We start from the raw sequence: 13,875 nt of genomic DNA, 5'->3' as shown, positions 1-13,875 counted from the left end.
TATAACAATTTACTATGCCATTTCGGATGGGGAAAAACACTGGCAAGTTGTCTTTTTAATAATTACATTAAACCTTTATCTTACTATATATTTGTTTAAATTTTCAAGAAATGACACTGACAGACATATTTATGTCTGGTCTCTCTGTAGGATTTATGCAAGATGGATAACAACATTACTTAAAATAAGAATACACTATTAACCTATTGGGGGAGAAATAAGCACACCCTGCATAAAAGAAAAAGAATGAAAAACAATCGACTAAAATCCCATTGATGATGTATGGCTGATGTATCCCTGTTTAGTGGGGAAGTTGCAGAAGGGAGTATCCTTTTTAAAAAATAAAACAAAACATTAATTAAAGACATACAGATACATCAACACTATATACAATCATATATAATTAAGACAATAATAGAAACATGAAAAAAAAAAAGTAAATTAACATAAAACATCTTTAGTTAACATATATCTAAAATATATTTGCTATGTGTACTATACATTTATAGTATAGCATTATTATAATATAATAGATATACTAAATTACCCTTGAAGGATTGGTCCCTTCATTCCCTGTTAACATAACTATTCTGTTTCCTTTCTATCCAAAAATCTCTTACCTTACCGACTTAATTTCCTTCTAGTTTCTCTCTCATTACTCCTCACCCTTCCTTATATCTTCTACTACCCTCTACTCCTTCCCTCTTTCTACTATGACATACACATACCTTCAGCTACATTGTCTTGTCGCAGATGGAGGTATCCTGTATTGTATGTTTAACTGTCAAACAGAAGAAATATACAAAATGTCATACTTCGCCTCCCCCCCCACCTTTTTTTTTAAGTGGTTGAATACTGTTGCAAACATAGCCCTAGATCACCTTAGGAAGTAAGTGGCCAAGTCACCTGACATCCAGCTTGCTTTAACTAATCAGCTCATGTTTCCATTTTAGAATAGATGCCATTGTTTATAGTAGCCTCTCTGCAATTAAATTATTGAAGAGCTACTACAGAGTAAGTTCTGTAAATCCGTAGAGGTGATCTACAATCATAGCAACAACACTTTGTTTGTTGTTGTTGTTTTTAAACATAAAACCTCAAGTATCGGATCCAGTATTAGAAAGCAGGGGAGATGTCCACAAGAAGGATTTTTTAAAAATAAAGCCCTCACAAGCATAGCCAATCATACCAACTATCCTGTATAAGTCACTCACTGGTAGATCCCATTGTGTTGAGTGGGTCTTTTTATTCCCAAAAGCAAGCAGGATGCGGATTACCGGATTAGCCAATCTTTCCCTTTAATTTCCATAACTGGAGTCGCCGCCTTTTCTTCCCCATTCTCCTCCTAAAACATATTAATAGTATGTAGTAATGGGAGTAGTAGGAGTAGTTAGGGGTAGCAGCAGCCTAATGGTTTCCCAGGCTAAGGCTATTGTAGGTGATGAAGGAGGAGAAAGAAGAGGCAAACTAGGGCCTTCTTCTTCCTTCTTCTTCCCTCACAACAACTGCCTTGGCAACAACAACAACAAGGCCTTCTTGCTTCTTCTCCCCTTGGGGCTGTTGTTATGTTGGCAGGGCAACTGCCTCATAACGGCCAAGGAGCCCAGGCACCACAAATGGAGGGCCTCTCCAAAACAAATGGAAGGACATTGGCTCAATGAGGCTCAAAAACACTTAAACCACTGGCCTTGGTCCCCCTCCCTTCTCTTCCTCTTGTGTCATGTCTTTTTTTTTAGAACTGAAGAAGGCAGGGAACGGTCTAAGGGCCAAAACACACTGCAGAAATAATAATCCAGTTTGAGGCCACTTTAGGCCCTGGCTTGTGCTAGGGAATTGGGAACTGTAGTATGTGACATGGAGCCCTGGTGGCGCAGTTGTAATGCCTGCACTGCAGCCATTCACCAAAACACAAGGTTGCGAGTTCAAGACCAGCAAAAGGGCCCAAGCTCGACTCAGGCTTGCATCCTTCGAGAGGAGCTAAAATGAGTACCCCAGACTGTTGGGGGCAAATTAGCTTACTTGCTAATTAGCTTACTTGGGTTCACCGCATGATCTTGGAATAGTGGTATAAAAAAAACAAATATTAATTATTAATATAGCTTTCTCTAAAGATCCTGTGCCCACAATAACACAACTCCCAGGGACAGTATTGTACTTATTTGTGTGAGCCCAGAGCTCTCTCTCTCTCTCTCTCTCGACAGAGAAGGAGTCAATTGTACCACACAAATCCCTAGCAGTTGGGTGTTTTATTAAAGACTAAAAAAGTAAAAAACACACTGCAGAAATAATCCAGTTTGAGGCCGCTCTAACTGCCCTGGCTCAGTGCTAGGGGATCCTGGGAACTGTTACCAGAGCTCGTGCTCTGGGCCCCACAGCAAACTCCAACTCCCAGAATTCCATAGCTTTGATCCAAGGCAATTAAAGCGGTACAAAACTGGGTCATTTGTGTGGATGCAGCTTAAGAAAGCTGGGCCAACAATCGGAATTCTGGGAGCTGCGGTCCAAAACCTCTGGAGAATCAAAGTTTGGGAACCACTGAGCTACAGGACCCCTATCTTTTTATGCTGAATCATACTGGCAAGGCTGTGTCTTTCAATACCTAAGAAGTCTGTAACAAATTCAAAATATCAATTTTGAAGGCATGGTGAAATTGTTTGTTAAAATAATCAGTGCAGGCAATATAGGTTCTAGGACTCAACCGCGAGCCTGAATGAGGGGGTGCCCTGACACAAGGAAAGTGTCCATAATTAACAAAGTGCCCGCCCTTCTCTACTGGGTTAAATTTATGTCCTCTCATTCTTCAGATTAAGATTGGTCTCTCCTCCCCTTCTCAATTATACCAAATGTGGACTCATTCCTATCAAGCTCTGAAGCAAATGAATGCACAAAGTACTAACAACTCCCTTTGTGTGTGCAGAAGCTTCAATGTACAAACAACACAGCAACAATTGAGATTAGGGTCTCTGGTCCACTGTATCTGTATGATGCTTGTATTCAAAGTATTACATTGACACTTGCCATTTCTTTAAGCATCAAAAGATTTATTTGTCTCAATCAGTTTAAATTTTCAAATTCCTTTAATGAATATTTTTGTTTCTGGTTGAATAACTTTGTGCCCTTTTTATGCCACAATATGGTATTTGTTTTTTAAAAAATTTACAACCCCACAGCATGGAATCCTTCATAGATCACTAGCAGTTATTATAATGTTTTAGAAAAATCAGAATCCCAGGGAAGTACCCCCCTATCTCTACCCCCAGAAGGCTTTTACACTTGAAGGGAAAAAGCATATAGATATATCGGTTTTCCCCCCTAAATAAGGGTGCATCTCAAGCATTTTTTTTAAATGATGGCATTTCAGGAGGTTACAATTTTTCCCCTTCTCCCGTTTCCCTGTTAAAAAGTAGTGTGTGTTCCTAATTTACTTCTTTAACAGAAAATTTAGTAGCAGAGGCAAAAATGACATAGAGAAGTAAGGATATATTCCTGCATTAAAAAAGAAAGAAAGAAAAAAGAACAGCTTAGCATTACAGCAAACATTTATTCAAAATAAAAATACACACCATCCAAGTCAGGGAGGTCATGCATAAATAAACAATAACTTTCAAGAGGCCTCCTGAAGGCCTCTTCCAAAATGCATCCAGGGATAACTTTTTTTTCTCACACCACCTCCACTTACTTACAATTTTCCCGTTATTGTGGCCAGAAACTATGTTTCTAACAAACTGGCAGTAGCTGATGAGCTGTTTTGTGTTGCTGTTCATACATTCTCAGGAAGATATTCTGGAGAAACTGTTTACCTTGCCTGTTGCAGGCAGCAGGCAGACAGGCATGGCTACCAGAGCCGCTACAGAAACAATCCATTATTTTCCCAGTTCAAAACTTTATTGCATTGTTTACGCACACACACACTGCTGGAACACCATACATAAAGTCTTGTTTCTCCAGTTCTTCTTCACCATCCGTCCCAATGCTATAGCTGCCTAAAAAACTTCTAGCTACCCAAAGGGTAGCAGGGTGTGCATCAGACTTTGCAAAAAGCTTATTTGTCCAGGGTTTTGTTGAGATTTGGCTTGTATAGTTAACTCAGAGTACTCACACCCTAAATTAAAGGGGGGGGACTGCCATGATATGAGGGTATAGGCTTACAGCTACACTGTCATTGAAGCTAGTAAAACATCTACCGTAAATACTTGACTATAAGTCGACCTCATGTATAAACTGAGGGCAGGTTTTGGGGGCAAAATTATGGATTTGCCATGATCCTGGGTAAGTTGAGATAAAACTTGGGACATGTAATAAAAAGATCTAAAGATGATGCAAAGGAAAACATGCCAAAGAACCTACAAAATATGAAAATGAATTTTGGTCACACTAAAGTGGATGAAGAGAAAGAGAAGGCAGTGCTTAGACAGATTGCACTCTTGCTTTTGCCAGGGGATGGTTCCCTTTTAATAAGAGTAAAAAGTATATTTACATTAACCCCAATAAGTCGACAGGTTTTGGGGGTCAATTTTTTGACTAAAATTTCTAGACTTATACATGAGTATAGACAGTAGTACTCCACGCAGACATCCTGTAATGCATGGGTTTTATCTATTTATTAAATGTTGACAGCTTCTTTATAAAATGTGACTCCCCTGTCATTCCCAAGAAGTCACAAATATATGTTGCTATTTTTTTTCCTCTTGCAATGTACTAGAAAAATGGTGAACTTTCTATGAGTAACATAAACCACAAACGAGGTGATTTGGCTGAAGTCTATTAAAAATTAAAGACAACTTTCGATCATGTAGCACTGGAGAGGAAAGCAAGTGCTCCTGCTCAGAAGTTGTGAAAAACAGCCACCACCAACCACCCAGTAATCAACAGGTATACCTTCAAGCCAATACATTTCCTTCCCAATGGCTTAGAGAAATATAGCCTGGGCTGTTCTAACATAAACCAGAAATCTACATACTTTCTTTTCACAGTTTCTAGCGGTGTCCTTTCAATATACAACACTGTTTTATTTGACATTTCTTCAAGTAGCAGAAATGCACGTTTTGGTAGCCACTGGGGGAAAAACACTCAGTATTGTTACAAATCAATCCCAAGGGAATATCTTTTTTAAAAAAACAAAAGATTTTTGGTGTGTTCAAATCAAAGATGGGCATCACATCACCCCTCCCTGCCACTGTTGTTGACCACTGGACATGCTAGTTAGGGCAGATGAGAGTTGAAAGCAACAATATGGAATGCCCTGACTTGTTCTACCCTTGTTGATTTGTTCAGTGAGATTTCCCTTTTTTCATTTCACTAACAATGTTACATGCTATAGAATGCTTTTGGATGTCCAATCAAAGTTCAAAAGTGATTAGATACAAAAACACTTTGGGCTGCTGTTTAATGAAACCTAAGTTCCCTTGGATTTCTGAACCACTCTGTATTATTTGGGATCCTGGCCCATTAAATATCCTGACTTTGTAACAAGGAAGCGGAATTACTTCATAACCATGAAGTAGACCAAAATGAACCAGAATCTACAATATGTCAACAGATTTTCATTAGAACTCCTCCGTTGACTGCTGAAGGTAATGGAAGCTATGAAGCAAAATAAATTGTTCATTAAGAAATACACTTGCATAAAATAAAAATAGTTTAATATTTTTACACAATTATATACTGCTAAGCTCAAACATGCTTCAAGCTACTGACCCAGATTTTCTTAAACAGTAGTAAGGGAAAAGGCTTTAAATACAATCACCCAGCCATACACAACAAAGGGCAGAGTCTCGTATGAATGCACAACACACATTTTGGGTTAGAGTCTGTCCTTCAGAGAAGAGACTGGAGATCTAACTGGAGGATGCAGAAAAGAACTATTTCCACCGATTATCCTTGCAGCTCTCTCTACCACTTTTTTCAGAAGTCAGTCAATCCTCGAGGACATTTTAAAGTGAAGGAGGAATCAGCAAAAATTACATCTACCCTGTTCGTCCAGTAGAAACCTCTGAGAGCACATTCCACTTGTGGGAAGTCTGGATCAAACACATGATTCTCACTGTAAAATAGCACATTTTCTACAGCTGTGGTACAAAAGGCTGCAAGAATATATAGCAGAAGAGAAGGTCTCGTTTTGGTTGTTTGCTTATTTCATTTTCATGCACCAACATCAGAGGTGGTTGCTGGATATCTGTAGGAATATAGCTTGTTTGTCTGCTCCACCACTCAAAAGCAACTGTAATTTGAGAGGAAGAAATTAATTATAACAAATATATTTTTAAAAAATAGCTAAAATCTAAACAACACAAACTCCTAAAAATGAAAAACCACCATTCTGTGTCTATCTCAAATAATATTATTATTTTTAAAGAGCAGCATTTTTAAAAGAATGAAATACGATTTTTGGTCAGTTCATAAGTACCAGAAAACCTGTCATTTCATATTCCCCAATATTAAAAATAACAGGATGGAGAGTTCTTTCCCTGTGTTGGTTGAGAATCTGTTTTGTCGTTTTTTTCTCTGTGTGATATGAATGCTAACTCTTATTAGTTCTGTGGGTAGGTACTTCTTGGGCCAATGTTTCATGGAGGTTCCTGTTGTTTTGAAAAGTTTTTGTTTGTAGGGTAAGATTTGGCCAGGGAGGCAGAGTATTTATTTTGTGCTGCTGTTTTTACCCTATCCAGTGTGTGGTAGGGGAAGAGGCGTGTGGGTATGTTCTCCCACTTTATTCACTACTCCACCAAATATATCCTCCATTTTTACCCACTCGAATTATTCGAGAAGATGCTCTTACCCCGCCTTCTGTCCATTCCACACACAAAACTTTGTCTTCATGAGCCGCCAAGTCATAGAGAGGAGCCTTGCAACTGATGATACACATATTTGAGATAGCATTCTACTCACAGTGCACAAAAGTAATATTATCCTAGTGACAAAACTTCTGAAACCACCCATCAAATTTTTGGATAAAAGGGGGGAAGAAGTGGCATGTCTGAACCCTAAAGGCCCCCAAACCCCTCTTAAAAATCAGGTCTTTTTTGCTGTTTTTGCCTAATACCCTCAAATGAAAGAAAACCATTTACAAAATACAAGTTTCCCCTTTTCTTCCCTGTGTCCAGCCCCCAAATTACTTTGCTATAGCCAATAAAAACGTGACTCATAGTCACTTCCAATAGCAAGAGCAAGCATTTACATTCTTAACATTTAGTAGTGAACTCAGCACTTTCTTAAGCGTTTACAGTTTGTTAGGCCAATGGCCCCAACAAGCTGGGTACTCATTTTACTGACCTATGAAAGGACAGAAGGCTGAGTCAACCTTAGAGCCCTGGGATCGAACTCAACCTTGTGGCTGTAGGACTGGCATTTAAGCCTCTGCCACCAGGAGCACGGGAACATGATCATGGAGCCCAAAAACAAGTCATGGGGTCAAACAGTGTACCCTATTTCAGTTTGTGAAGCCATGTCCAAACAAACAAAAAAAAACACACACCCCCCTCCGAAACCAAGATTTAGGCTATACTCCTGGGGTCCAGAGCTTGACAACATTGTCTAAAGAACCTGAGATGAGCTGTTGTTCGTCGTTGGTGACCACTTGACGAAGTTTACCCCCAGCCAGTATGTGAGGTGAGAGAAAGTAGTACCAAAGAACCATCTGCAAGAGGGCAGACAAGAGTTACTGAGACATATTTTTGATAAAGGGTCACATAACCCACACAAGGGTGTCAAGACAAATACATACGTATAAGAAAATTAAAGGCCAACATTTTTAGAAACTGTACCCAAAAGAAATGTATCAGTGAAAGAAGAAACTGTACCATGCCAGTGTACAGTACAATACACAGTCCTTATCATTCAGTGCCACTTTGGATGAAGTCTAGAAAGGTGAGAGGAGGCACCACTTTACGATAAAGGAGGAGGTAGGAATGCCATCTAAATTTGTACGATGGCAGATCTGCCTCTGTCTTTTCAGACTGCCACAAACCTGTTTGCTTGTGGCACCCCTTCGCCAGCAAAATCACTCAAAGTAAAAACATTTAGGTTGTTTTGAAAGTAGAAATAAAAAGGTAAAAAACCCAAAAAAGCATAACAGGGTCTTGTAAATACTAAAAAAAAGAACACTTGCAGGCCCAAGGGGAACTTAAGCATGCGGAGTGGGGTAAATCACTTTTTGGACTAGAACTTCCAGAATCTTTCCTACCAGTATAGCCTTGTACCCATTAAACTATTATTCACTAGCTACTCAGTACTGGGAGCAAGCATGGTTTCATGGTTTGAACACTAGACTAGGACTCTGGAGACCAGGGTTGCGAATCCTACTCAGCCATGAAAACTCCTCTGAACAAATCTTGCCAAGAAAATTCCATGATAGGTTTGCTTTAGGTCATAAAGACAGAATTGAAGGCACACAACAACAACAAGCTCAGAAATTACTTCTTTTCTTAATGGCAAAGACTTGCAGTGTCTCAAGCAAGAAGGGTCCTCTCATTCACCTGTACCTGATGTTTCTCAATGGGAGAGGAACAAACAAGCAGAGAGGAGAAAAACTACTGTTGCCAAAACTGGCGAGTTCTCCCATGTATAAAGTATGCAACAGTCATTTTAGGTTGGGAAGCCTTATCAGAACACTTCCTTCAAAATATGCATGAGCAACCAGGGAAATGCATTAAATTAATGTTTTAGCTATGAGGAACATGTAAAACTCTTTCACACAATTTAATCTTTACTCACCTTTGGTCCGAGGATCCCATAACCGAATGTGTTGTCAGTGTTCCAGAGGCTAGGCGCCGACAGAGTGGTGAGTAAGATATAGAGTTAAACCTTTGTTTCCAGTCTGTGTAACAATAAAGGAAAAGGAAAGTCTCTTTACTCTTATACAAATGTTCTGTTGAAATCAGTTAACTGAAAGAGCTGAGAACCAATCAAACTTAAATGGCAAACTCACTTACCAAAGTTGATCTGGAGGCCTCCTGTCTCCACATCCCACAATTTGATTGTGTGGTCCCATGAAGCACTGCATATTTATCTGTATCTGACCAAAGTACAGAGAAATGATTCGGTGTGACCTGAGAAGGTTGCAATAGGAGTCTGGAGATAAAAGAAAGATTAGAAACATAGTTACTGAAAACACTTAAATTTGTTGACAAACAAATTTCAATCCATGAAAGCTAAATCACATGTACATCAGTGGAATTTATCTGCAGATCATGTGCAGGGATGTGTGCTACGAATTTCTTGTATGTTCCCCCATTTATCCCCATTAGTCACTCTAGAGTCATGCAGCCTCTGCTGCTAGGATAGCAGCACTGAACTGCAACCTTGCTTTTCCAAAAATGTAATACCTGGGTGTAACATCTGTGCTGGTTCATGGAGGGGAGGTTAAAAGCCCCAACCCATAGCATCTATCATGTGTGTAGCAGTGCCTGTATTTCCTTATCCTCAATGAGCTACAATGGAAATGTTATGGCAATGAATCTGGGAAAACAAAGATGGCAGCTGCAACTACAGCTCCAGAAACTGTGGGGTGAAGGCCATAGTGGTAACCAATAGGGTAGGCTCAAACATGGTAAGTAGCCACATTATGTCTTGTACCCATCCATTCTAATGTAACTGTATTTGGTCCAGCTTTATCTTACTGTTAGTCCCAATTGCCTGTTTTCTGTTTTTGCTTTTTCCTTGGTCTATTGGCTACTCTTCTTCTGTTTCCATTTCATCTTCTTCATCTGTAGGCACTGAAAACAAAGAAAGATTATTTATCCATAATTCAAATGGTCCAGTCTACTACTATAACAAATCTTTATGTAAAAAACCTTATTTAGCTATTTCCTAACAAACCTGACACTAAAATAACTAATTTTACTTTCTACTCTGAAATGTTGAGGCACAGGTGTATAATTTTTAGAAGCTTAGCTAGAATCTAAGGCGCTTTACAGACCGCCCAAAAAGGGCGTCGCCGGCACCGTCATTTGCTGCATGGAGGAGCCCAGCGGCCAAACTGCGCGACTCCTCCAAGCAGCGAAAAGAAGTCAAAAAAGCGGCTTCTTTTGGTGGCATGCTTATGAGGCACAAGGCGCCAATGGCGCACTTGCAGCGTCATAAACGAGCCACGACGTGTGGACGCTAAGTGCCTGCGACATCAAGGGACCCCTTAGTAACCCTATATGTGTCGAGCACGTACTTTCCACCCATAGCGGAACGGACCTGTTTCCCTATTATTCACTTTTACAAAGCATGTGTTTAGAATCCAAGTATCTATACGTAAAATCAAACCAAAAATCATTAAAACCTGAAACAGTCTTCCCAAAGCTGGGTTCCAATGTTTTGACCAAACTCACATCTGTCTGGCATGGCCAAAGGTAAATGATGGAAGTTGAGTCCACAGAATCTAAAGGACCCAGGTTGAAGACACTTACAGTTCTGATAGGGTCACAGAGGTGGACTACCAGAGACTATCGAATATTTAAATTGGTGACTTCACAGAATTAGGTGACTGTGATCCATTAGCACTGCAATTTGAAAGTTTTATCACCTACATCCAATTGTTATCCACTATAGTTATACCTACTAAATCATGGGATTACACAGATTATTTATTACATGCCTACTGAATCACTGGATCTAATTTGGATGGGACTAATATGGATTTAGGCCTAAACCAACAAAAGCAATCATTGTGGTTGTATAACGCTAGCAGAACATACATTGCTTTAGTCTACTCATGGGAGATAGTGGAACGTCTCCTCTGCCCATTCGCTTCCCTTAGTTTGCACATAACAGCTGGATCCAGCCAGATGCAGCTCTTTTCCCTAGCCACTGATCAGCCACAGGGATAGTCCAGACTTGTTCTGGCTTCACCGAACAAGGAAAGAGGAAGGAGAAACTTCCATCCCAGCGGAAGCCTGCTTGGTCCTCTAGAGCATCTGGAATAAGCCTGGGCTCATGGCTACAACCAATCAATGGTGAAAGACAGAACTGTATGCAGGAACCACTGGGCGTGTTATGCTCTGGGGTGGAGGCCTTCAGAATAAGGTCTGACAGCAATTCACAAGGTCCAAAAATGGCTAAATAGCTAGTTATCCCTGCATATGTCAGCAACTGAATGGTAAAGACTACAACCACTGGGTTGAAGATATGCTTACATTTATGTACATTGGCACAGGATTGCAGCTTAAATGTATGTAGACTTAGAGTAAGCTTGCTATAGCGAATCAGCAATTTAAGATTTCTATGGCACTTTAATAGTTTCATTGAAACATAAAATTTTGTGGCCATAAATGTTATCCACATACATGATAGTGTGAAAAAAGACAGTCAGTGGGTCACAGATGACTTACCTAGTTTGTACATTAGTTGAAACTAATGATTATTATGGTTAGCTGAAGTATTTATCCAGCTCATATGCTTAAAAAAGATAAAAAGCTAGAATTTTCGCCACATTGAAACTCCAGTAGTCATCATTCATATAATTTGTGAGAAACATTAAACTGCAAAGCTTGGGGTAGATTATATTTATAAACTGTTATCAGGGTCATTAAATGCTGCGCAGACACATGCAATTACAGCCCAGATTAAAGGCTTGGAAGTTGAATTTCTTAGGATAATAATTTAACTTAAGGTTCAGATATCATCATGCAGACCAGATCTTCAGCATTTTATCCCAGGATCCACTGCAAAACTAAGAAAAACAGAACAAGAGTCACTCTCAACAAAAAATGGTTTAATTTACTTCATAAATAATTTCAGAAGGCTCAGCTTTTCTAAAGCTCAATTCAGACAGGTTTGACTCACAAAGAGTTAATTTGGACTAAACGGACTCTAGCTTCAAATTAGTGTGCCTTATACCCAAAGCAGATTTGAATGAATCCAAGGGAGCATTTCACTAGCACGCCCCCCAGTTTCCTGAGACTACTTTGCCTCAGAGCTTGCTAAAATCCTTTTTTTCATGGGCTACAACTCCAGAATTCCCCAGCTTAGCACAACCATGCTAGCTGGGGATTTTGGGAGTTGTATCCCCCCAAATGAAAGGTCTGTGTGGTGTGAATTGCCACAGCAGTGGAAATAACTGACAATATTAGAGCTCAGGCACAAAGGCTAAATGCTTCTGTACGCACTTAGGAACATCCATTGTAACTTGGGTAGCACAGAAATGCCTAATGTTTCCTGGCATCCTGGATGGTCGTAAAGCAAGGGAGGAGGGCCTGGCCTTGTCTGAAGGCTCTAGCTGGCATGAAGGCTACTCAGTGCCACTCCCTTTCCCTCCAGTAAGGAGAAACAAGAGAGATTGATGATAGGATGAAATCTAGCTCATGTGTGATCAAGCTGAAAACTTTGGACTTACAACACAGTGAGGCAATGTTTGATTTTAGTGTTTGACTCACACCTTTAACACTAAACTGCAACATTTTGTCCTGTCTGTGGCTTTTTAGTGAGCTAGGAACAGAATGTCATGCAACTTACTTAGTCCCTGAGCCATCCACAGCTACAGACTCCACGCTTCCCGCATGTCTCTCTCAAGCAGTGAAGGACCTTTGTTTTGTTCTTTTCTTACATTCCATTCCACAGCAAGAAGTCTGATCCATAGAAGCACAAGAAGCAGCAGGCATGACAAGCTGTCTGAAGAATGCAGTCAGAGAACACAAGTTCAGATGGTAGCATGTGTGAGGCGTTCATCTACTGAGAGTTGGCATGACACAGTCTAGAGCAGCACCACCAAGCTTTCCCTCTCCCAGTGTATCAAGTAGATGAGCCTCAAGGCTGAGGTACCCATGACATAAGCATTTGTCCATCTTTAGTGTTTTCCTTTTCTTTTGTACTGTATATTATTTTAGAGTGTTTTTCTACCTCTGGTCCTCCAGAGATTTGGATTTCAGCTCCTATAAGCCCCAGCCAGCATACAGGGTAAAAAATCTGGAAGGGCAAAGGTTGAGAACCACTGTTTTAAATTGGAAGCATGAGGAAGGGACTTTCCCAACGTTTCTTTTTTTATTTAGACACAAAAACTACTTTGAGAGTCCTTCCCTCTGTAGAATGTGGTATAAAAAAATAACAATCACAATATATTGGCCTAGGAATGAGAAGACTTAGGTACTAAAGCCTCTGCCATGAAGCTGCAGGGTAACCTCAGCAAGTTACAAATCACTATCCTCAGCCAAACCCACTCGACAGGGTTGTTATGAGGCTATAAATGGGGAGAGGATCACCTTGCCACTGCTATTTGCAGGAAGCATAAAAATATAAATATAAGAATAAATAAAACATCCACCACACAGTGATGGAATTAAGGATGCAAGTTTCACAAAAAGAGTAAAGAATTTTGTAGCTGTGGCAGTGCATATGATCAGTGAGAATACAATAAATGTACAAAATATGTATGGATTCTCAATTTAATTGCACTGATGCAAAGGTCAACAGCACTTTTCAGGTGCTATCAAGTGAAGAGTGGTGCAGGGACCCAGGATTGATGCCAAGGTAATGCCAGTCCTTCTAAAACCTTGCTGGTGCAGTACTTAAGCACTTGCATTTTTCCAAAGCTGTACAATGTGGGAGGGAAGGCACAAAATCAGCCTTCTCTGGATAGCTATTTTTCAGCCTCTTTGCTTCTTCCACAGCTGCTGCACCTGCCCTTTCTTTCTCCTGCCACCTTCACTAGCACGGGGTAAAAACAGGATCTGTCAGCATGCTCAAGGATAACTCTGTAGTGGGTAACCTCTCTATCTGTGGAAGCTCCCCATGCAATCTAGATTCCTGAAAAGTTAGGGTTCTAAAACTCAGAGATTTTCCACTGTTAGAAAAAGCTCCCTTTGGCAGAAGTCATCTGAAAAGACTCAAGCAGTTTGGAGAAGACTCTGGGGCAGGGCTGAAGATACGGCCTCACAATGTCTTCCTCTTCTGATG

The 13,875-nt window shown here is 40.1% G+C and overlaps 1 protein-coding gene across 4 annotated transcripts in view; it reads right to left on the bottom strand.

The window, feature by feature from the left end:
• The window catches only part of WDR12 (WD repeat domain 12), a 43,851-nt gene that overhangs the window by 22,363 nt on the left and 7,613 nt on the right, over positions 1-13,875 (bottom strand). The window lies entirely within an intron of this gene.

Source organism: Sceloporus undulatus, chromosome 1, assembly GCF_019175285.1.
Source record: "Sceloporus undulatus isolate JIND9_A2432 ecotype Alabama chromosome 1, SceUnd_v1.1, whole genome shotgun sequence".
Taxonomy (NCBI): Eukaryota; Metazoa; Chordata; class Lepidosauria; order Squamata; family Phrynosomatidae; genus Sceloporus; species Sceloporus undulatus.
The sequence above is the reverse complement of the archived record's forward strand: the minus strand, read 5'-3'. Positions and strand labels throughout refer to the sequence as shown.